This window comes from Protopterus annectens, chromosome 3.part0, assembly GCF_019279795.1.
Source record: "Protopterus annectens isolate FY-2018-M chromosome 3.part0, PAN1.0, whole genome shotgun sequence".
Taxonomy (NCBI): Eukaryota; Metazoa; Chordata; order Ceratodontiformes; family Protopteridae; genus Protopterus; species Protopterus annectens.
In genome coordinates, this window is record NC_056731.1 from 1,597,832,170 (window position 1) to 1,597,855,577 (window position 23,408).

The following is a 23,408-nucleotide window of genomic DNA, read 5'->3' on the forward strand; positions in this document are numbered from 1 at the left end:
TTAGCCTGTGTGAATGCACAGGAGCACCGCATTGTTCACGGATGTTTAGCCTGTGTGAATGCACAGGAGCACAGCATTGTTCACAGATGTTTATCCTGTGTGAACGCACAGGAGCACAGCATTGTTAAAAGACATTTAGCCTCTGAGAATGCACAAGAGCACAGCATTGTTCACAGATGTTTAGCCTGTGTGAATGCACAGGAGCACAGCATTGTTCATGGATGTTTAGCCTGTGTGAATGCACAGGATTACAGCATTGTTCACAGATGTTTATCCTGTGTGAACGCACAGGAGCACAGCATTGTTAAAAGACATTTAGCCTCTGAGAATGCACAAGAGCACAGCATTGTTCACAGATGTTTAGCCTGTGTGAATGCACAGGAGCACCGCATTGTTCACGGATGTTTAGCCTGTGTGAACATACAAGAGCACAGCATTGTTTCATAGTTTCATAGTAGTTTCATAGTATAGTACTAGGCTATCTGCCCTGGGGCATTTGTAAGCCTAGCCATAGTGATGTGGCATTTGCCACCCCATGAAATGGTACAAAAATGTACAGAATAAATTTAGAATACTGTGTCTAGTAGTGATACAATGAAGGTCCCCATTATATAATAGAATTAGTTTATTGTGCCCCTGTCTAGCAGTGACACAGATGTGACCCCTGGGGTAAACTTACGATCTCCCATCCACTCATCAAGATTTCTCTTGAAGAGAGTCAGTGAGGGGCTCTGCCTAATACGAACTGGGATCTTGTTCCAAAGCATGGGAAGCCACTGGGTTATGAATCTATCCCTCCAGCATGTCCTATTCATACTTATGCCGAGGTTTAAGTCTTTAGCTCTCGTGGTCCTGATGGACTTGGATTTTTTGAGGTGGAGCATGTCCATCAGATCCTGATTGGACATGGCCTTGTACGTCAGGCAGAGATCACCTCTGAGCAGGCGGTATGATACTGAATAGAGCTGAAGTTTCTTTAGTCTGGCAGAATAAGACATATGTTGGAGACCCTTGATCCTCTTGGTGAGGTACTTTTGTGGTCTCTCCAGCTGTTGCAAATGCTGGGTGAGGTACATACCAAATGAGGCATTGTACTCAATCATGGGTCTGATGAGGGAGGAATATAGGGGTACAATGACATCCTTGGATCTGGATGTGAATCCCTTCATGAGGAGGTGTGCAAGGTAGAATGTTTTTCTAACCACTTTGGCAACGTGGGTATCAAATGAAAGGTCGCTGTTGACTTGGGTCCCTAGGTCTCTGATTACTTTTTCAGCCTATGAGAATGCACAGGAGCACAGCATTGTTCACAGATGTTTAGCCTGTGTGAATGCACAGGAGCACAGCATTGTTCACAGACATTTAGCCTGTGTGAATGCACAGGAGCACAGCATTGTTCACAGATGTTTAGCCTGTGTGAACGCACAGGAGCGCAGCATTGTTCACGGATGTTTAGCCTGTGTGAATGCACAGGAGCACAGCATTGTTCACAGATGTTTAGCCTTTGTGAATGCATAGGAGCACAGCATTGTTCACAGGTGTTTAGCCTGCGTGAATGCACAGGAGCACAGAATTGTTCACTGACCTTTAGCCTGTGTAAATGCACAGGAGTGCAGCATTGTTCACTGACCTTTAGCCTGTGTGAATGCACAGGAGCACAGCATTGTTCACTGACCTTTAGCCTGTGTGAATGCACAGGATCACAGCATTGTTCATGGATGTTTAGCCTGTGTGAATGCACAGGAGCACACCTGTGAACATCTATACTCTGTTGGAGTTTCCCGTCCAGTTCAACTTTCTAAGGATAGTGCAGTTATGTGAAATGTACCTGTTCCCTGTGTCATATCTGACATCACAAATGATGATTTCTATCTCTTTGGTGTCCCTGTCCCGGTAGACTTAAGAGGTTATTCAGCCCATACAGAAGGTTGAGCAAAAGGAATGAATGGATAATTAGTGCATCTGTCACATTCAGTGTTAGGTAGCAACACATCCGGTACTCAAATCCTTACATTTCAGTCGCGTTCACAGCGTTTGCACTAATGTATATTCTGAACAATAGTAACATATTTTAAGTCCCTGACAGTCTCAAATAATGTGATACCAGCTAAGTGGATTTGGAGCAGACAGACTTCTGTTGTCCCCAGTTGCCTACCACAAAACAGGATTGAGTTGTTTTTTAAGGTTTTAATATGAAATCCAACCCAGCAAGCATGTCTTACACAATACAAAGTTATTCGTTAACAGTTTGTCAGTGTTGAGATAATGTGCAGGTAAGTGGAGCACTATGATGTCATCAACATAACATAGTAGCCAACATACATATATGCAGTTGTCAGACTACAGGAACATAAGTACATTGGTTTATTTAAAAAAATGTTCACTAGGAATCTTAATTTAAATTAATATTTAGAGATTCTTCGTCAGCAGTTACTTATGCATGTAAAAAATCAAGTCTTGTAACTGCCTTTTTCAATGTCTGTGAACAGCAACTTTGTCAACTTTATGAAGAGAGAGAGATTAAGAAATTAACTTTATAATTTAACTTATGAGGAACATGGATCTTTAGTAAAACTGCAAGACAATATAGACATTGTCATAAACAAGCTGATAAGGGTGGTGCTATAGTAGTTTTAGATAAGAAAGATTTTATTTTACATTTGTTGATCGGGATAGTCGGATTAGATACATGTCCATTTTCAGCGGAGGCCCGGGGAGAAAAGCTCCAAAACGAGCACAGAGAAAAAACAAACAAACAAGTTGGTACAATACATATAGGTAACCAACACAGATCGAGCAGGCAGCTTATACATATAGTAGATACTTATTACATACAGGTTACAGCCTCAAGATTACGCTAGTAGTTTATACAATTCATCAATCAAAGACTAAAGAGGGTAGATTGAATACAAAAAACAATTTCTGAATAAAGCATTTATATTATAGAGAAGGTACTGGTCAGGATTAGAGCAAGGGCATAACCAGTGTGTTTTAAAGTACTTTTTGAGATGAGTTTTGAATTGGGTTAGAGAGGATTCTAAGACTGCATGTCTTTTATGAATGACTTTCTGAATGATGACGCTACCTTCAAGAAAATTGATAAAGTAGAAATTGCTAGGTTTGTGCATAAATTAAATATGTCCACCTTATGAACAACAATTAACTAATGACATTTCCCTGGACTTGTTTAATTTTTTTAACATTTGTTGTCTGATTACTTCTGTACTTTATGGACTACCTTAAATCCTTAAGTGTTTGAGTCACCCACTGTGAGGCCTATCGTGTCTAGTAGGGGGTGGGTGGGTATAGAGCCTGTATCTTTATATGTGCAGTCTGTTCTAACCAGATATTTTAACAAAGTGAAAAGTTATATTTGTGACACAGGCGACCTTCTGTGTAAATTACATCAACGGCATGTACCTAAGCAAACTACTGAATTTATATTTATGACATTGGACATTAATTCCTTATTTACGGTGATCCAGAACAGTTATGGTATAGATGTTATTCATGATTTTTTATGTGCTAATTTTGAATTAACTGGGAAGACACAGAAACTGTATGCAAGGTTTTGGATAGTGTCCTAACAAGTAATGTCTTTATTTTTGACTCCCAAGTTTTCCACCAGATATCTGGCATAGCAATGGGTATGTCTATTGCCAGTACTTATGCCAATATTACCTGTAATTATTGGAAAGAAAAGTATATCTATAATTGTCCACCTTTATTTGATTCTAAGATATTATTTTACAAGCATTTAGGGGACAATGTTTTCTTATATGGGAGGGGGATCAATTGGAGTTGTTTCAGTTTAAATATTTAGATGCCATGACCAGCTTTTTGAAATTTAAACTCAGTTTTTCCAAGGAGGAAATGTACTTCTTGGATGTTAAAACTGAAAAGATTGGCAATGATATTAGCATGAGTATATTTTTGAAAGAGGTGCAAGCCAACGGGTATACACATAGATAGTATGCATGCCACTCACAGCTTTAGAGGCATCATTAAAAGCCAATTGCTGGGAGTCAGCAGGCTTAATACTGACAAGGATAAATGTTATGAGCAAATGAATGCCAGGTTACAGGAATTTAGGGAGAGGGGTTATGACAATGCACTCCTGGATGATCTTATGCATGAAGTTGTTAATGACAGAGAATATTTAGCTAAACTGCATTTTAAGGATAATAGTGGCGATAGTAGCTCAGAAAAATAGACAATTATCTGAGTTATACTGCTAGATATAGCAGAAGAGCATATGACGTTAAGAATATCATGTCAAGAAATTGCGGTATCCTTTAAGCAATGCCCGAGCTCAGACAGATTGTTGGGAAGAAACCTAGTTTTGCATATAGGAATTGCTCCAACTTAAAGAAACAGCTCTGATACAAACATATGAATTACAATAATAGGAAGGAAATGGTAATTAAATGCGGGACATTTCTGTGTTATAATTATACCTGTTGTAAATATATACTAGCTGATAATGAATTTGTACACCCAAAAATAAGTAGGAAATATAGGCTTAGGTGTTTTGCTACATGTAATACTGTCAACATTGTATATTTGGCCACTTGCATAAAATGTCCAGCATTCTATATAGGGAAATGTACTAGGAAACTTAAAGACCATATTATTGAGCATTGGTCTGATATATGAAGGTACATTAACACCAATGCGCTAGCCAGACATATTGCTTAATGTGGTTTAGATCATGACTTTAGGTTTAAAGTGATACATATAATACATAAAAATATGAGAAGTGGAAATTTAAACAATATGCTAGAAGTGAATTAGTATAATTGGATTGTTCGCTTGCAGGCTGATTGTGAACCTGGTATTAATGCTATGATTAGTATTAAGCCCAGTTTTGAAAATGAAACAAATGTGTTTAAAATAACAGTTACATACATACATATATATGGATAAGGGTCTACTTTAAAATCCTGAAGCCCAGAAAATCGATGTTTAAAATCCCGAAATGAAAATCATTGTAAGGTAAGCACCTGCCCAAAATGCCCTTTTCTCCACTGTAGTGTGATCCCGGAGTTTGTATATATAGGTAAGGGGATGTGGGGAACACAGACCCTACATTGGTGGGTGTGCAGGGTGTAGCCCCCCACCTAGGTGGGCTTTACTTACCTCATCGTGCATTTCATTTCCATTTGTTCAGGTGTTTACTTAGCCTAGTAAAAATCCGATATTCGAATTTCCACGGTTTCATGATTTTCATCTTGGGATTTCAAACTTCGATTTTCTGGGCTTCGAGATTTCAAAGTAGACCCATATATACGTATATATTCATTGATTATATATTTTTAAGAGAATGTTTTATATATTTTTTAATGATAAATGTTTTAAAAGTAATCTATATTTATGAATTTCTGCACTGTGTTCTTAACTTCTTAATTGATTAATTGGAAATGTTTTATGATTGGTGGTGTGTCACATGAGTTTGATTTTAATGTCTTATAAAATGAAATGATTGTGTTTTTATGTTTTGTTCACACAGAAGGAGGATCATAACCCAAAAGCTTTGTGTTGGTTTAAATAAACTAGATTTGGCATTTCCAGAGTCTGGAGTTTTGATCTGGTTTATTTAAAAAAAATCATACAATCTGTTAAAATGCAAAAACAAGAGCTCTCCAGAGTCAACTAGAAGTATTGCAAAAACCAGTTCCAAGGAAATGGACACAGTCTTGACTGTATAATGGCCATAATAACACCCTACCTTATTCAACCACTTAGTCCTCTAAATTCAGCATTTCCCCATGAGAGTGGTAGCACTGGGCAGGGAATGACATAGGGTTGCAGATAAGGGTGCCACATTAAACCAGGACAAAATGTCAGAAAAGCAGACTAACATTAAGCAGAGCTGGATGACCATCAAGTCAGACTAAAGCTGATGGTAACTGGCTCCTACTGTGCCATCATGGAGGACCAGGTGACAAGTTTTCATGTTCAGCTGCTCATTACAGATGTGCAGAAACTACAGATTATCTTTCCTCCAATTTTTTCCTACATGGGGTCAGGGCATTGTATCAGCTGTCACCACCTCTCTTGTTTCAGTAGTACTGTCCTGCCTTCTTCAACAGTTTTACCTGGCTGCTGCAGTTCTTCTCTCACATAATCCATTCATCCATCTCTTTGCTGGGCATCCTCATTTCCTATTGTTTTCTTTCCATCTCACCCAAATCATCTTTGTCAAATGGTGCAGCAGTTAGCGTTGTCATCTCACAGCAAGAGGTTCTCTGGTTCAATCCTCAGCTGAGGTGCCTTCTGTGGGTTTCCTCCCACATTCCAAAGACATGTAGCTGGAATGTTTCTCCCCGGGCCTCCTCTGAAAATGGGCTCTGTCCCAGTCAGACTTCCCAGTAAACAAATGTAAAATAAAATAAAAATAAAATGTTCTGCTTTCCTGCACATGTGCCCAAATGACTTTAATCTGGTCTCTTTAACCCCATCAACAGCTGGAGCTACTTTGTCTTCTATTCTGATGTCATTATTTCTTCATCTGTCCCATAGCGTACATCCTACCACCCATCTCGGGCACTTAATCTTAAGCACCTCTAGCTTTTATCATCTGCTCTGCCTCCATTATCCTGGTGTCTTTACCCTAAAGATGTACTGGTCACATTGCTGGTTTGTGCACCTCACTCTTCATCTTCTTTGGTTTGGTATCTTCTGTCATAAATTATGTTTGATACTCTGTGCCATTTGGTTAGAGCCACTCTGATTCTAACATTGACGTCCTCATTGAGACTTTTGTTCTCTTCAACCATCCCTCCAAAGTACATGATGCTTTTAACTTGTTCAACTATTTCCCTTCTATTGCAATTTTCAGCTTCTTTTGATCCCCTCATTTGGCTATCTTGACAACTGTCTTGTTTTTACTCAGTTTTATCCCATGTATCTTCAGTTTTGCATTCCATTTATCTATCATTAGACTAGGTTTTTCTTTAGAGTCAGCATGTAATGCCACATTGTCTGTTGATCTGGCCTCTCCAACATGTTTGCTAATGTGGTCCTTTATTATTATGAACAGCACACTCACTCCCACTGGGAACCCCCCTGTGAGTATAAAAACTGTTCATGTTTGTGTTATTAGGTCCTTGTACATAGAACTGAAATCATTCCACCAATGTTTCCAGGACTTCAGACCATCACAAAACTGAACAAATCAACTTTTTCAGGACCTTGTCATATGCTTTCTCCAAGTGTAGGAATAGCCAGTTGTACTTTTTCCCCATCTCCATTTTGTCTGTTATTTGTCTCATTTTCCTTAGTGATAGTCTTACTTCTTCTATGGTGGGTTCTTTATCTTTCATCATAGACTGTGTATGAAGCAGTACAGTTTCTATGAGGTTTTCTTCATCTAGAAGCTGCTGGAAATACTCATTCTATTTGCCTTTGATGACTGGTGAGCAACTTATTGCTAGCATCCCTTATGAATGGTATCTAATAATTATTTTATCTTTTTGACTTTGCCTTATAACTTGATAGAATGTCTTTGTGTCATCTGCTAAATCAGTTTCCAAATGCTGGTAGAGTGTTCTTTGCGGTTGTAGCTGCTGTCTTACCCTTTTTGTTAGCCAATAATATTCCTTCTTAGCCTAATCCATCTTTTCTGTCAGCTATTTTTTACTGCAGTCCTTCTTTCTTCCGATAACATCTTAGACTTCTGTCAAATAGAATAAAACTTATTTCATATATAATTTGGTCTACATAAGGTTTTCAACTTGTTTCAAGTATATATCATCTGGCAAAAAAGGCCAGAACAGGAATCCCTAGCCAAAAAGTATATAATCCTACAGTGAGCCTAAAATATCTATGAGACTCCCTGTTACACAGATTATATCATAGCATATTTTAGATTACTAAAATGAATATATATTACTTCATAATCTCAAGATATCAAGATAAAGAGGAGCAAGACTGTATGAAATGAAGACTTTGAAATGATGAATAACTAAATGAGTGACGGCCGAGAAGTCTGTAGGTCCACTCTTCATGTGTTCCTTCCTCTGGGAGCATCCTTAATATAGTGATTCTGTCTCTAAATCAATCTTTGACCATCACAAACTTGATTTCTTAACCTAATGTTAAGTGGTTCTATGACATTTCATCGAATGGCTATTCAGGGAATAGCCATTTGTCGAACACCTATTTAATAAAGCTGCTCTTCATCAAACAGCGAATTTTAACTAAGGCAAACCAGCAGTTGGCCACCATCTGGAGTTTGCCCTTTTACTCACTGTAGTGCAATCTCGGAGTTGGTATATTTAGTTAGGGGGAGTGTGGGGGAGTGTAGTCCCCCACCTTGGCAATTTTTCAAATTGTTTTATATTTTTTTTGTGATCACTTGGTTAGCCAGCCACTTGTTTGCCCTATTTAAATGTTGCCATTTGACGAAGAGCGGCTTCGCTAAATAGTTGCACTATGAATGGCTATTCTCTGAATAGTCCTTCAATGAAATGTCATAGACTCATGTAAATCTAAAACCATTTTTTGCACATTTTCCACTGAATCCACAAGCAATAGTTACATCCAAAAGTAAAATAACTGAAACTGAACCACTGACCAGTAGATCTTGATAAAATGCCCACCTTTCACATCCTGACACGTAGCTGTACTATGTATCTGGTGAAATTCTGAAGACCATAATTGTGAACTTCAGAATATTAGAACTGTTTCCCCTCAGGAATCAAGTCCATTCATAGGCTCATATGTGATTACTAAGCTAACAACTCTCGAGGGGGGGGGGGGCTTTTAAGCCTAGCTTTGCTTCTCAAATGTATCTTGCAGGTTGATACTCTAGGGTTGTTTCATGAGGTATATGTAGACTTAAGCATGAGTAGTCATGTATTTACAGGCTGCCTCCATCAATTACAGACATTAGTGCCAGATCAGTGGTAAATTTTTGATTCCCCATCCACAGATCCAAGTTTCACTTGAAATGTGGTAGGGAAGAGCTCTGCTTCACATGGATGAAAAGCCTGTAACAGAGAAGGAGTAGTCTCTGAGACACATACCTGTCCCTCCAGTATGTCCTATTTATGTTGCAGGCAAGGTTTGGGTCACTAGATCTGGTAATTCTGATGCTATTTATTTTTCATATGTGCAACAGGCCCATCAGAGCAGGATCAGCGGATGCTTTATAGGCCATGCATAGATCACTTCTTAGTAGCCTGTAGGCTACTGAGTACATGGACGGGGCTTTAAGGTGGTCCACATAGGATATGTTGCTTATGTCCAGTATTCTTTTTGTGAGAAACCTTTGTCAGTGTTCCAGTCATTGCATATGCCTAGTCAGATGCATACCAAAGGGGACATTGTACTCAATGACTGGTCTAAAGAGAGCTGAGTACGGAGGAACAATGGCATCCTTGGACCTAGGTGAAATACCTGCATATAAGTTGCACAACATAGAATGATTTCCTTACCACCATTGACACAAGGCAGTCAAAGGCCAGATTGCTGTCTACATGCAATCCCAGATCCCAGACCATTCAGTCTACACTTAGGGGTGTATTGTCACTGTGGTAACTTCCAGGGGTAGCCTTCTTACCAAAAGATACCATTATGAATTTCTTGCCATTGAGTTTTAGACTGTGGCTCTGGCACCACGTCTTTGCCTGTGTCAGGCCTTCTTGGAGGGTATTTGTGTCATTGGGAGATTTAATGACTCCGTAAAGTTTGCAGTCATCTGCAAACTTGGTCAACCAGAGGCCCCTGATGTTAGCCTTAACCTCAGAGAAGTGAATACCAAAAAGGAGCAGCTACAGCACAGAGCCATGAGGGACTCCACTAGTGACTGGCCTCTTTGTGGAGGTAGACTCCCCTGTCCTAACTTTTTTGGTCCTATCTGTCAGCCAGCTGGCTATCTAGTGGATGACATAGGGGTTTATACTGCCTGCACTTTAACAAAGTCGTTTTTGTGTTTAAATTACCTGTTTAACTGTTGTAGGCTACACACTCAAGTGTGATAGCCATTTCTGTGCATTTAAAGTTTTTTTTATTGTATCTGCTTTATTTTCTGAAAAAAAACAAACAAACAAAAAAAATATATACATGTTTTCCCACCTTTCTGAGCAGATATAGTCCAGTTTTCAGGTTAGTGCTGAATTCAGGGCTGTGTTACAAGTTTCTGTGTTTGCCCATACCTAACTTGGATAGAAGGAAGTTTCTCTGTTCACTGTGAGAGATGGAAGTTTGAGCAGCCTATCTGTCCCTGGAGGAGTGGATTCAGCCCAGAAATTAGTAGTTTATTGGCCATTTTGGGCTAATTTCTATCTCTTTCATTTCCCTGCTATAAAACCCACATTTGCGAGGTTTTTGCACTTGTATACAGCTCAGCAAGCTCCTGCCTGGTGCCCTGCAGAGTTCTACAGCAGCAGAGAGACAAAAGAGAGACTTTGGAGTGATTAAGTATCATTTTTCTGCATTTTCTTGCTGCCTTTAGCTAATTCTGCCTAAAATGTCGATTTTCTAAAGGTTCTGTGATTTAAAAAGCTTGTTTCAGCTACATATTGTACTTATTTTACTGCCTCCACTTTAACAAAGTTGTTTTTGTGTTTAAATTACCTGTTTAACTGTTGTAGGCTACACACTCAAGTGTGACAGCCATTTCTGTGCATTTAAAGTGTTTTTTTTATTGTATTTTCTGAAAAAAAAATACTTGTTTTCCCACCTTTCTAAGCTAGTATAGTCCAGTTCTCAGGTTAGTGCTGAATTCAGGGCTGTGTTACAAGTTTCTGTGTTTGCCCATATCTTACTTGGATAGAAGGAAGTTTACCTGTTCACCTGTGAGAGAGGGGAGCTTTGAGCAGCCTATCTGTCCCTGGTTTCAGCCCAAAAATTAGTAGTTTATTGGCCATTTTGGGCTAATTTATATCTCTTTCATTTCCCTGCTATAAAACCCGCATTTGTGCAGTTTTGAATGAGGGACACCGCCGGTTATCTAGGGTATAACTATTCCTGGCTCCACAAAGTCTACTCTTCAATTTTTCCCTTGGAACTAAACAAATTTTCAACTTAAGCACTCAAACCATTCACTTCTCAGCCCGGCATTTGCTCGAAACTCATAGCAAGCACTAATAAACCTTAGCACTAGGACCCCCCCCCCCCATACTGTAGAGAAGGACAAGGCTCTCTATTCTACCTTACCAGCCAATCAGTAAAACAGTTCACTGTACCTATCCAGGCATGTCCAAAGGGCAGTTTCAGGTGTACTCTCCGGTCCAACTGGTGAATCTTGGCATTTTGAGGCAATGTTACAACTGCCTCATGTACATAGACAACCCTCTCCTCCTACCACCAAACACTAATACATGCGAGAGATGCAATTATACAGCCAAACTGGAGGCAAAGCTCTCTCAACCCAAGACTGGATCAGATAGTCAAGATGAGAAGGGAATTACTTGCATGACACCACCAGTCTCACATAGACCTATGAAACCAGCACTGGCAAAAAACACACATAAATACACAACTCCATACTTGGAGGCACTAAATAAAAATCTGCAAAAGCAACAGAGACCTCCAAAGCAGACATCCAAGCAACGCTCACCCCCCCAACACAAACCATGAAACACATACTTCACAATACCAGTGTGCCATGCAATCACAGCCCTTAAGGCAAAATAACATACCCAACACACTAGTAATAGGTGACTCTATAGTCAGGCACACTGACGTCCCACTCACTAGGCTGAACAAGGAGAAAGTTACTGTTAGCTGCCTGTCGGGTGCCTGTGGATCCGCCACATAACACAAGCACTCAGGTCACTCCAGAACAAGCACAAATATGACTCTGTCATTGTCCATGTTGGTGTGAATGACCTGAGCCATACCTCCCTGGACTACATGAAAAGAGACACGGAGGAGGTCTCTGATCACGTAGCCCAGGCCGGTATGACCCTGACCCTGAGTAGCATCCTGCCCTCACCAAGAATGATACCATGGTATAAAGAAAAAATTATCAATTTCAACAACTGGCTAAGCTTCTGGTGTCATTCAAAGGGGATCCAGTGTCTGTCAGCCTGGGATGACATGCTCGACAAGCCATCCTGCTTTGCTAGAGACAACTTGCATCTGTCACCATTAGGCATTCGAATACTGGCCAAGGTTCTTGCTACCCCCATAGTGCCTTTTTTAGGCAAGGCTCAAAAGACAAACCCACCACCATAACTAGCACAAGTAACAAAAAACTGAGGGTAATGCTACTCAATGCCAAAAGTCTAAACCTCAAAATGCACGCACTCGAGGCACTCCTCAGTATGGAGAAAATCGATATATGTGCAGTAACAGAAACCTGGTTTAAGGCTCCAGAGAGCACCCCAGCACTACCAGGCTACAACTCATACCATGCATTTTGGCCACAAAACCTGGACCGATATACAAAATGCGGGGCATAACCATATTCATCAAGGATACCCACACCTCCAGGTTAGTGGCACAGCGCGATGCTTCAGAGATCATCCACATGCAACTAACAATGGGAAAAACTGCAATTCAAATTGTAGCTTGCTACAGATCACCCACCATGTCCCAGGACCCCCATTCCACATTTCTGGAAATGCTGGGAAACATAAAGGTCCTACCAAACACCCTGATATTGGGTGATTTAAATTACCCAAACATTAACTGGGAGAACTTCTCAAGTACTAACTCCCTTGCCCAACATTTCCTAGAATTTATAAAATCAAACACCCTGGATCAGCTGGTCAACACCCCCACCAGAGGTGACAACATACTGGACCTGGTCATCAACAACATGGGCAGACGGTGTTCCACACTGGAGGTCAATACCTCACTGGTTAGATCTGACCATAAACTAATCACTCTGGATATCCACATTCTGCCCCCCAGCCCCGGTCAAAAAAAACACTGCAAAACACTTTTCAAAAGCAAACTTCACGTTACTTAAGACCAAGGTGGAAAGTTTCAAAGCCCCCATGCTAATGGATAACGCTGTCCAAGCTGCAAAATCCTTTACTAATGCACTCTACAGGCACCTACAACAATGCATGGATCATGCTATCCCAAGCAAAAGCAAGACTCACTCCTTTAAGAAAAGAAAACCAGTCTGGTGCACCCCTGCCATAAACAAGCTATACAATAGAAGGAGGAAACTAGTACAGAAAAGAGTAAAATCCCAAGTAGGGAAGACATCCCTGGTCAGTATCAGCAAGAAACAACGATCTCTCATAAAATCATCCAAGGCTAGCTTCGAAAGAAAAATTGCCAAGGACTCCATAGATAACCACAAGGCATTCTTTAGCTATGTCAAGAATCTAAGTGGCAATTCTCAGATCTGCTCGGAGTTAGTGCAGAATGGCACTAAATACACTGAACAGACCCTGAACAGACCGATATCGCCAACATCCTGGCAGATAGGTTCAGTGCAAACTTTACCCCACTCTCACTCCCAAAAGGGCCCAAAACCATACCAGAAGAATGTAGTGCCCCTGAAATCACAGACACTCAGGTTAAAACAGCCCTCACCAAACCAAAAACACAGCATCAGTGGGACTGGACGGTGTCCCAGGCTGCGTCCTACACAAGCTCAAAGATGAACTAACCCCTCACCTAAACACACTGTTCAAACTCAGCCTCTCAACAGGCTACATGCCCACAGAGTGGCGCACAGCAATGGTTATTCTGCTCCACAAAGGTGGAGCCACAACAGACTCTGGGAACTGTCACCCTATAAGCCAGACTAGCTTGATCTACAAGGCTATGGAGTGCATCATCATGGATCTCATTAACAGCGACATTGGGAACCTCCAAACACTGAACCCTACCCAGTTCTGCTTTGTTAAGGGCAGATCATGCCTCCTAAATCTGGTGAACTTCTTTGAGACAGTTACCAAGGCTATAGATGAGGGAAAGATGGTCCACACAGCCTACATAGACCTCGCAAAGGCCTTCGACACCATTCCCCATTCAGGTATTATAGAAAAGCTCACCAGCCTGAACATAAACACCTACATCATGAGATGAGTTGCCAACTGGCTCACAGACAGAACCCACATGGTAAGAGTTGTGGGAGCTAGGTCTGACTCTAAACCTGTTACAAGTGGTGTTCCCCAGGGCTCAGTCCTCTAGGACCCCACCTGTTCGGCATATACTTCTCAGAGGTACAGGCAAGCACTGGAGGACTATGGCTGACCAAGTTCGCAGACGACTGCAAACTAGGGGCCATAATTGACTCTCCGGCTGACACAGACATCCTCCAAAAGGGTCTCACTAAGACAGATACCTGGTGTCAAAACCATGGCCTCAAGCTAAATGCCAAAAAGTGCATAGTCATCCCCTTTAGAAAAAACAAAGTACCCACAAACTACCCCATAGGTGGTAGCCCCCTAAATACGGAAGATGTAATAAGGGATCTGGGGACCCAAGTAGATAGTAATCTCTCCTTTGATTATCACATTGCCAAAGTGGTTAGAAAATCCTTCTATGTGGCTCACCTAATCACAAAAGGGTTTGCATCCAGATCAAAAGAGGTCATTGGGCCCCTCTACGCATCACTCATCAGACCCATCGTAAAGTACAATGCCCCATTTGGGATGTACCTTACAAGACATCTGCAACGACTGGAAAGACCACAGAAGTACCTCACCAAAAGGATCACTGGCCTCAAGCAGATGCCCTATGCAGCTCGACTGAAGAAACTCCAGCTGTACTCGGTCGCATACCACCTACTCAGAGGTGATCTCTGCCTGACATACAAGGCCATGTCCAACCCAGAATTGATGGACATGCTCCACCTAAAGAAAACCATATCCCCTCGAGCCACACGCTCTAGGGATCTAAACCTCACCACAACAATAAATTTGACGTGCTGGAGGGATAGATTCCTGTCCCAGAGACTTCCCATCCTCTGGAACAAGATTCCAATCTACATTAGGCAGAGATCCTCACCAACCCTCTTCAAGAGAAACCTTGACGAGTGGATAGGAAACAGAAAGTTTACCCCAGGGATCACTTCAATGGCTCTGCTGGACAGAGGCACAGGGAACTAATCTAAGGGGGCGGTGAAAGCTAACACATTCCGGCTAGGCTTATAAATGCCTTCGGGCAAATAGGCTAGTACCTACTTATGAACCTATTTATGAGTTTGTCATCAATGCCTGTGAGGGGTATTGTGTTGAAAGCTTTGGCCAGGACAATATAGGCAGTATGCACTGTTTTTCCTTCATCCATTAATTCTCAAGTCTGCTACACTGAGAAGGCATGATCTGCCCTTGATGAAACCAAACTGTGTTGGATCCAGTGACTGAAGATTTACTATGTCAGTGTTTATTACTTCCATGATAATTCTATCCATGAGCTTGTATACGGGGCTAATCAGATCAATGGGTCTGTAGTTAGTCAAGACTGTAAATGGCCCATCATTGTACTGAGGGATGATAGTTGCAGTCCTCCATTTTCTTGGCAAAAAGCCTGTCTGGAGGCCATGGTTAAATAGTGATTTTAGTGATCTTGATAGGTCATGTTTTATGCTATTAGGGAGGCATCCTTGGATATTATTAAGGCCCATCAATGCAATGTTCTTGGCCTTGCAGAGTACATTGAGGACCTGTTCTCTAATGATAGCTGGCAGAGTTATGGTTGAAGGTCTTTCCTGAGGGGTGTCTGGGGAAAAGGGGGTATAACTGGAGCTAAATAGGTCAGCCAGTAGATTTGCTATATCTTCCAACTTAGTATTAATGGCAGCATTTACAATTAGTTTAGCACATTGTTGTGTATTGCCTTTGAGGTTGTAGACATAGCTGAAGAAGGTCTTGTGATTATCCTTGGCCTATGAGGTTATGTTTACCTCGCACGTAGCTTTGGTAGGCTTGATTAGCCTCCTGTTAACATGATTGTACAGGGCTTCCATAAACAATTCTGCATAGGCAGTGGTGTTCACAGGGTTTGGGGAGCTTAACATTTTGCCAGGGTGTCATTTAATAACAGGAAGCTTGCCATAGTATAATTCCCAAAAGTACTAGGGTTTGCTGGTGCCCAGATTTTATTTTAATTTCAAAGGAGATAGCTTTATGGACTGACTTGATCAGTAAAGACATTACACAGGGGATGCAGTGTTGTCCCATGTTTGCAAGGACCAGGGCAAGGGTGTCTGTGCCCCTAGTGGGTGTACAGACTGTCTGGTGCAGGGGGGCTTGTGTTAACAAAATCCAGGAATATCTATGCCTTTATGTTTGTGATTTTGTAAGATTCCCATTTTGTAGTGGGGTAGTTAAAGTCACCCACAAATATGGTGTTGGGTTGAATGGGGGGTGTCTCCGGTACATTTAAGTAAGATCTATGGGTTTCCTGAATCATAAAGGAGGACTTACAGCTTGCAAAGATGTGGTATTTGACTTTGCCTAAGGTAATCTGGACATGTAGAAGATCAAACACATCATACTGTTTGATGAGTCTTGAGGTGTGTTTGTTTTTTATGAAAATTGAGACACCTCCACCTTTTGTTCTGTCCTGTGCTTTACCTGGTCTGACTGTGTGGAAGGCTTTATAGCCCTGCACTTCTGGGTACTCTCCATGGCTCTAAATCATGTCTCAGTAGCTGCACAGATGTCTACATTCTCCAGGGTGAAGAGAGTTTGTAAGCAGTGGAGTTTCTCATCTAGACTCCTTTGATTGAGCAGTAACACCTTTAGATTTCCCGAGTTTGGGTTTGCTATGTCAGAAGGTTTAACAGGTTGGCAATGCCTAGAAAAGGTTTTAGACAATATTCAAAAGCCCAGAGGGGATAGATGCAAACCATCCCTGGCAAAGCGGAGTGGCCTGTCAACCATACTCTTCCAGGATAACATACACTGTACCCCCTTTGAATGACTCCAACAATTATTAAAGTCAAATGTTTTCTCTTTGTATTGTGGAATAAATTACCATTATTATTCTCTGGGTAGGCCTACTAAAAGACCAAGGTACCCCCTTCATGTCAAACATTGTGTAGCATCTCTATCAGAGCTTCCAGATGACATAGCTAAGAATGTTTATTTATCACTGTCTAACTGACGGTTTGGTGAGAAAGTTCAGCAAAACCTTAAAGGTCCATGTTAAGAAAAGTTTTGAGAAAGACAGGAAAATTAGTACTAGTTGTTGCCCTGTCTAATATTCTCCATGTACGTCAAGCCACCACAGGATTTAGTCCCTTTGAAGTATTGTGTGACTTTTGCCTTAGGGGGCTGTTGTATGTAATAAAGGAAACTTGTAAAGAAGAAGAAGAAGAAAAAAACTATTTTAAGACTATACTAAAACACTATGATAGTTTACAAGAAAAGATAAGACTAATAATGCCCCTTGTGCAAGAGCACATGCAGGGGACACAAACTAGTCAATGGGGGGGTGTATAACAGCAATACCTGGAGCAAGGAAATCCAAGTGGAAGACCGGGTTTTGGTTCTGCCCCCACCCCCCCAAGTGAGGAATAATTAACAGAAAGACTGAACAAGGTAAAATACAAGTTAAGGCAGGTAGGGGAAGGTGCTCTAAGCAGATCTTTTGTATCAGTGTGTTGAAACCATAGAAACACTGTACATGTCAAGAGTGAAGGGTTAGAGATCATCAATAGTCCATTCCCCAAGTGGCAGTGGATGATACTCACTCCAAGTCACAGAAACAAGAGGTTTAGGAATTCCTTTTAAGAAATAGACATCTTCTCTGCATTGGCAGGCAAAATCTACCTCATTAAGCACTGCACAGAAACTATTCCAAGAGAAAATGTCACTTTAAAGCCTTACAGACTACCACAGTCCCCAAAATAGACAGTAAAAGATAAGCTCAAGAAAATGCTAAAATTGGGAGTGGTGGAATAATCATTTATTGAGTGGAATAGACCCATCATGCCAGCCCTGAAACCAGATGTGACTATCTGATTTTGCAATGTCTATCAGAAATGAAACAGTTTCTCCAAGTTTAACAATGACTCTATGCCTTGGCTAGATAAGCTGGTGGAACAGCTCAGTAAAGCCAGATTCCTTTCTACCCTGGATCTGACTGAAGGATATTGGAAGATTCCCATAGCCAAGAAGGCTAAGGAGAAGATTGTTTTCTCTACTGTGGATGGTCTCTTCCATTATACCATCCTTCCATTTGATCTTTGTAGTGCCCTGGCCACATTAAAGGGTGGATGGATAGAGTATTGAGCCCCATTAGTTATATGTAATGACTTACTTCAGTGATGCAGTCAAACACTTGGAGGCCTGGTATTCATGTCGTCCGAAAGCTCCGGAAGCCTGGACTCTTTGAAACAAGCCAGGCTTACTTCCAATAGTCCAGAATGTAAGCCTGGTATTCATTAGGTCAGATAATTCGGTTATATTGGTGCAGGGATTAGTTAAGCCTTAGAAAGAGAGATAGAGAGAGAGACAGAAAGCTGTTTAAGAGTAGCCAATACTGCAGATGAAAAAAAAAAAAAACAAGTAAGGGCTTTCCTAAGACTTGCTGGGTATTACAGAGAATTTATCCTACAGTTTTCTTCTGTAGGTTGTCCTCTAACAGACCTGACTAAAGGCAAAATGCTGGAAAAGGTCAGGTCATCCTTAGAAGCTGATGAGGCTTTTAAAAAAAATCAAATGTAGCCTCTGTACTGAGCCAGTCCTAGTGTCCCCTGACTTTTCCAAGTCTTTGACAGTCTAACGCAGCTGCATCAATGGTTGGACAGTGATGACCCAGAGGATTAATAATGGTGAGCATCTAGCCCACTATTTGAGCAGAAGATTAAAACTGAGAGTAGATACTTCACCACTGAGAGGGAATGCCTTTGGGTCCTCATGATTATTTCTTCTATGTAGAAAATCTCCACTGGTTACAGATCATACCTCTCTTCAGTGGCTTCACCTGCAGAAAGAAGGAAATGTATGTTTTGCCACTGGGCCCTAGAGCTGCAGTCATTTCTCTTCAGAATTCAGCACCGTCCAACTCTTCACCATCACAATGTGGATGATATGTCTACAGCTCACAGACATTCCTGTGAACTCAGTGCTATTGGCTTTAAGATGGGGGGTTTGATAGCTCTGCTGAGACTTCCCTAGTATATTTTATCAGTAGGCAAAGGCAGAACTATCAAAGAGACTAAACACTGAGATACATGGATTATCTGAAGAAGAGAAGAGAAGCAACTTAGAAGCTGGGTTGAGAGACTGATCCCGTTAATGGTATTACCTGGAATACCAGATAAACAGAGACAGATGAAAAATGGTCCTTTTATAAGACAGTAAAATTAATGGTATAGGAGTAGTCACCATTCAATACTCCATCGGAGTTTGGGGTTTTCCTGTTTTTCTGTAAAGCAAGCTGTACCAAGGCCAGAGTAGCCAGGGCTAAGATGGAGGGCATTAACCTGAAGCTCTTATGTTGCAGTAGAAGGATTCAGAAGCATTTTTCATTGCAAAGGAGTGGTGAACCAGAGATACTTGTTTTCTTTAACCACCAAGGTATCAATTGAGAGACTTATTATTTGTTTGCTGAAGACTTTTTATTTATGCATCTGAACTGAATTGCATGCCAGTAATGATGAGACTTAGCTGTTCTAATTTAATTCCGCAGCTGCTATCATTCACCTGTGTGAGACCTGACAAGAGAGATTTCAGTTAATTTTATTTTAGCAGTGCCAAACACTGTAATCTGAGTACTGTTTTGTAATAGTACACTTAGGGCTATCAGCTCTGTTTGAGATAGCGCGTTTCACATTACTTGCACAGTCGGAGCTGTTATACCAAAATATCATTTCTGTAACAGAAATTGTTCTGCTGAGTGAAACATTTTATTTTCCACCTGTTTTCAGTTTATATTTTGTCAGCCTGGCTGGAATTTTGTTTGTTTAATAAAAAAAATTACCTTTCTGAAGAAAGCACTACAGTGTTGTCTGCCTGCAGCTGTCACAAAACATATGTCATCATCTCTGTTCTCTCCCTTTTTTGTGACAGTTTTGACATCTATGCTAACAACTAATTCTAGGTATTAATATCCTGAATTCAGATCATATCTAAAATGTTGGTCTATTCATTCATAAATAAAGGGGTCATGAAGCCAAAGGGGAAAAAAAGAAGCAAAGAAAGCTTTGAGGACAGAGTTGATTCCAGTATGAAGTCCCTTGGAGAGCTCTACCAGCAGCTTCCCAAAGAAAACTGCCAAATGGGGCTTGACCTGAATTAGGGCCTACACTAGGATGGCCTGCAGCTTCCACTCCCTTTATAAAAAGTACTACTTGTATTTTGTATTATATTGGTTGTCAATAAAGGAAACCTGAAACAAGCATAGTGCTTCCCAATATTCCCACTACAAACAAATAATTACTGTGTACATTTCATTGTAGTTGGCCTTTGTGGGCAGTCTTTCCTACCTCATTCTTTCATTTCTCTCTCAGAGACAATAATATATATTCTAATTAAACTCATTAAGGATGCTCTACAATCACACATTTACACACTCACACAGCCACCCTCCTTCCCAGCCATTTCAGTGTCCCATTACTGGCTATTTCTCCCCAGTTACCATAAACACTGTTCAAACCACTCAATGTGCATATTATGTTCTTCACTTCTATAATGATTACATATATTTGGATTTGATATATAACTGCTGTATAAAATTTTATAGCACAAACACTGATAGACATTTGCTAAACAAAACAATATAGTCACAATGAAACAGACTCAACATTAACAGTAAACTTCTCTGCCATTAAAACTCACATTCATTGAAACGGCATTGAAACCCACATTCAAAGAAAATGCATCTAGCCAATGGTGGATAAAGTGTACCTTTGGGCTGTTTTCAAATCATAGGCCCCTTGCACACATTATTAGGACTATGCATTCTTTGATTCACCTTTCTGATCATATTAAATTATATTCCTTTTGTAATACAGCACCACTTGTCAGAGTGTGTTTTAAATTTGTAGTTTTGAACATTTTCACAGTAAGCAATGAAACAAAAACGTATGAACCAATAATGACATAACTGCTCATTTCAGAGCATTTCAACCATAAAAGGCCACTCAAACCTCTGTCATTACAATCCAGCAAAATCAGTCAATATGCCCAACCTCAGCAGGAGTAAATGTCATCTGAATAATTCCACATTAAAGAGATCTGTAACTATTGAAGAGGTTTCTGCTATCAAACAACTTTATGTTTCAATATTTCGTCTATGAAGTCACTGCCTGCTGCCCTTGAAGAATAAATTGCCTATGTTACATTAAAAACAATTGGTAAGCTGGTAATATTGCAAGAGGGAATGGATGGCAAACCAACAAAAGATTCAAAGTTACTAGGTATCTCACCCAAAGGAGGACACAGTTAGGACTGCAGCACCCCACTCTCCCTTAAAGTACAACACAGTATCAGCAATACAGCTACATACTGTGTGGGAGTAGAAGCCACAGCCTTCTTCATCAAAAGCAAGTATGCTACACTGCTTTCAATTTCTATAGCACAAACAGCGACACCATTTGATAAACAAAACAGTTGTACATTGAAAACAAACTTAGCATGAGCAGTAGTAAACTTCTCTTTCCTTGGCGCTTATAATTCCTTGAAAATGCACTGAAGGTCACAATTCCTTGAAAATGCACTGAAACTTAATTCCTTGAAAAATGCACTAAAACTCACTTTTTTCTTCAGTTTGGTAGTTGATATAGAGCAGTGTTTCCAAAACTGGGGTCCGTACGATAAACTTAAGTGGTCCGTGAGCTCACTTGTACCCACTTGGCTTTCGGGCATCATTCATGACCCGACCCTGTGGAGAAAGGAAAGTTGCGCAGCTCATCCACAATTTATTTAGAAAAAAAAGAAAACAAGAAAGAAACTTCCCTTTTTGCAGCTGAGCAGTGGCTAAGCAGCTGCTTGCCCTTAGTTTTTAGAGGAGAAGAAGGAACAACTTCCATGTTTGCAGCTGACGCTGACCAGCTGCTCACTTGCCCTGTGTTTTCTGTCAGCAGTTAGAACTTGGAGGGAAATTTAAACAACTGTTCTGTTCCATCAAGTAAGACAGATCCCGTATTTATGTTGGTCGCTGTATGGGTATGGGTCTGCTCTCTCCCTTTTGCCAGCAAATGGAAATTAATGCAGAGCTGACGATCGATCTGGACGATCTTGTTGACAGAACTTGAAGGTATTCTTTTTTTTATCAAGGCCTTAATAAGAAGCGGTGCCTGAGTGTAGCTGTCAGTTGACCAGATATTCACAGAGTGTACCAGAGTTTTGCCTTATTTGGTCTGTTTCGCATAAAATGGGGTTTCTCTGGCAAATCATTGAGGACTGAAGAAAATAATGGCAGACTTTTGAGCTTTAGATTTCATACGTTTCAGAAAATTTGTATTAATTCTAAACTTGTTGTTCTATCAACTTTCTAAGTTTATAAGAGCAATATTTAAAATGTATCCTTAGCTTTGGCCCTTTGTTCCCCACATTATGACAGGGTTTGTCCATATTTCTTGCGCTGAAGAGGTTGAGAGGTATTGTGTGTGTGTGTGTAAGAGGGAGGCAGGTAGGTGTGCGTGTGTGTGTGTGTGTGTGTGTGTGTGTGTGTGTGTGTGTGTGTAAGGGGGAAAGAGGTGTGTGTAAGAGGTAGGCAGCATACCCTTCAGCTGTCCAGGTTTTTGCAGAATGTCCATATTTTTGCCTCATATTTTCAGTCTGTTTCTAATAAAATTGTGTTTTTCTGGAAAATCCCTGGCAAATCATTGATGACTGAAGTCAGAAAATAATGGCAGACATTTGAGCATCAGACTTCATAGCCTTCAGAAAATTTGTACTAATGCAAAACTATTAACTTTCTAAGTTTACAAGACCAAAAATTAAAATGTGTTCTTAGTTTTGGCTCTCTGTCCCCCCATTATGGCAGGTACATTTTTCAAGAAATTTAGTTTCAAGTGCATTTTCAAGGAATTGTGAGCTTCAAGGGAAGAGAAGTTTACTGCTGTTCATGCTAAGTCTGTTTACAATGTGCAACAGATTTGTTTAGCTAGTTAGCAAATAGTACCACTACTGTGGTGTTGCCTTTTAAAGCTGTGTTAGTAGTACAACAGGTACCATGCTTACATTTTAATGCAGAAGGCTGTGGGTTCTACTCCCGCAGCATATTGATGGACTGTTGATACTGTTTGGCATTTTTAGGGGGTGGGTACTAAAGTCCTGAATATGTCCTCTTTTGGATGAGATGCCTAGTAACTATGAACCTGTTTTCAGTTGCCATCCATGCAATATTACCAGCTTACCATTTTTTAAGTAGGCAATTTATTCTTCAAGGGCAGCAGGCACTGAATTTGTAGATGAAACACTGAAATAAAGTTGTTTGCTAGCAGCAACCTTTTCATTAGTTACAGATCTCTTTCAGGTGGAATTATTCAGATGACTTACTTCTGCAGAGATTGTGCATATTGACTGATGTGG

General features: G+C 40.6%; 1 protein-coding gene across 1 annotated transcript in view; it reads left to right on the forward strand.

Annotated features, from left to right (window-relative positions):
- Nucleotides 1-23,408, forward strand: part of MATN2 (matrilin 2) — a 658,816-nt gene that overhangs the window by 574,150 nt on the left and 61,258 nt on the right. The gene's annotated exons all lie outside the window — the stretch shown is intronic.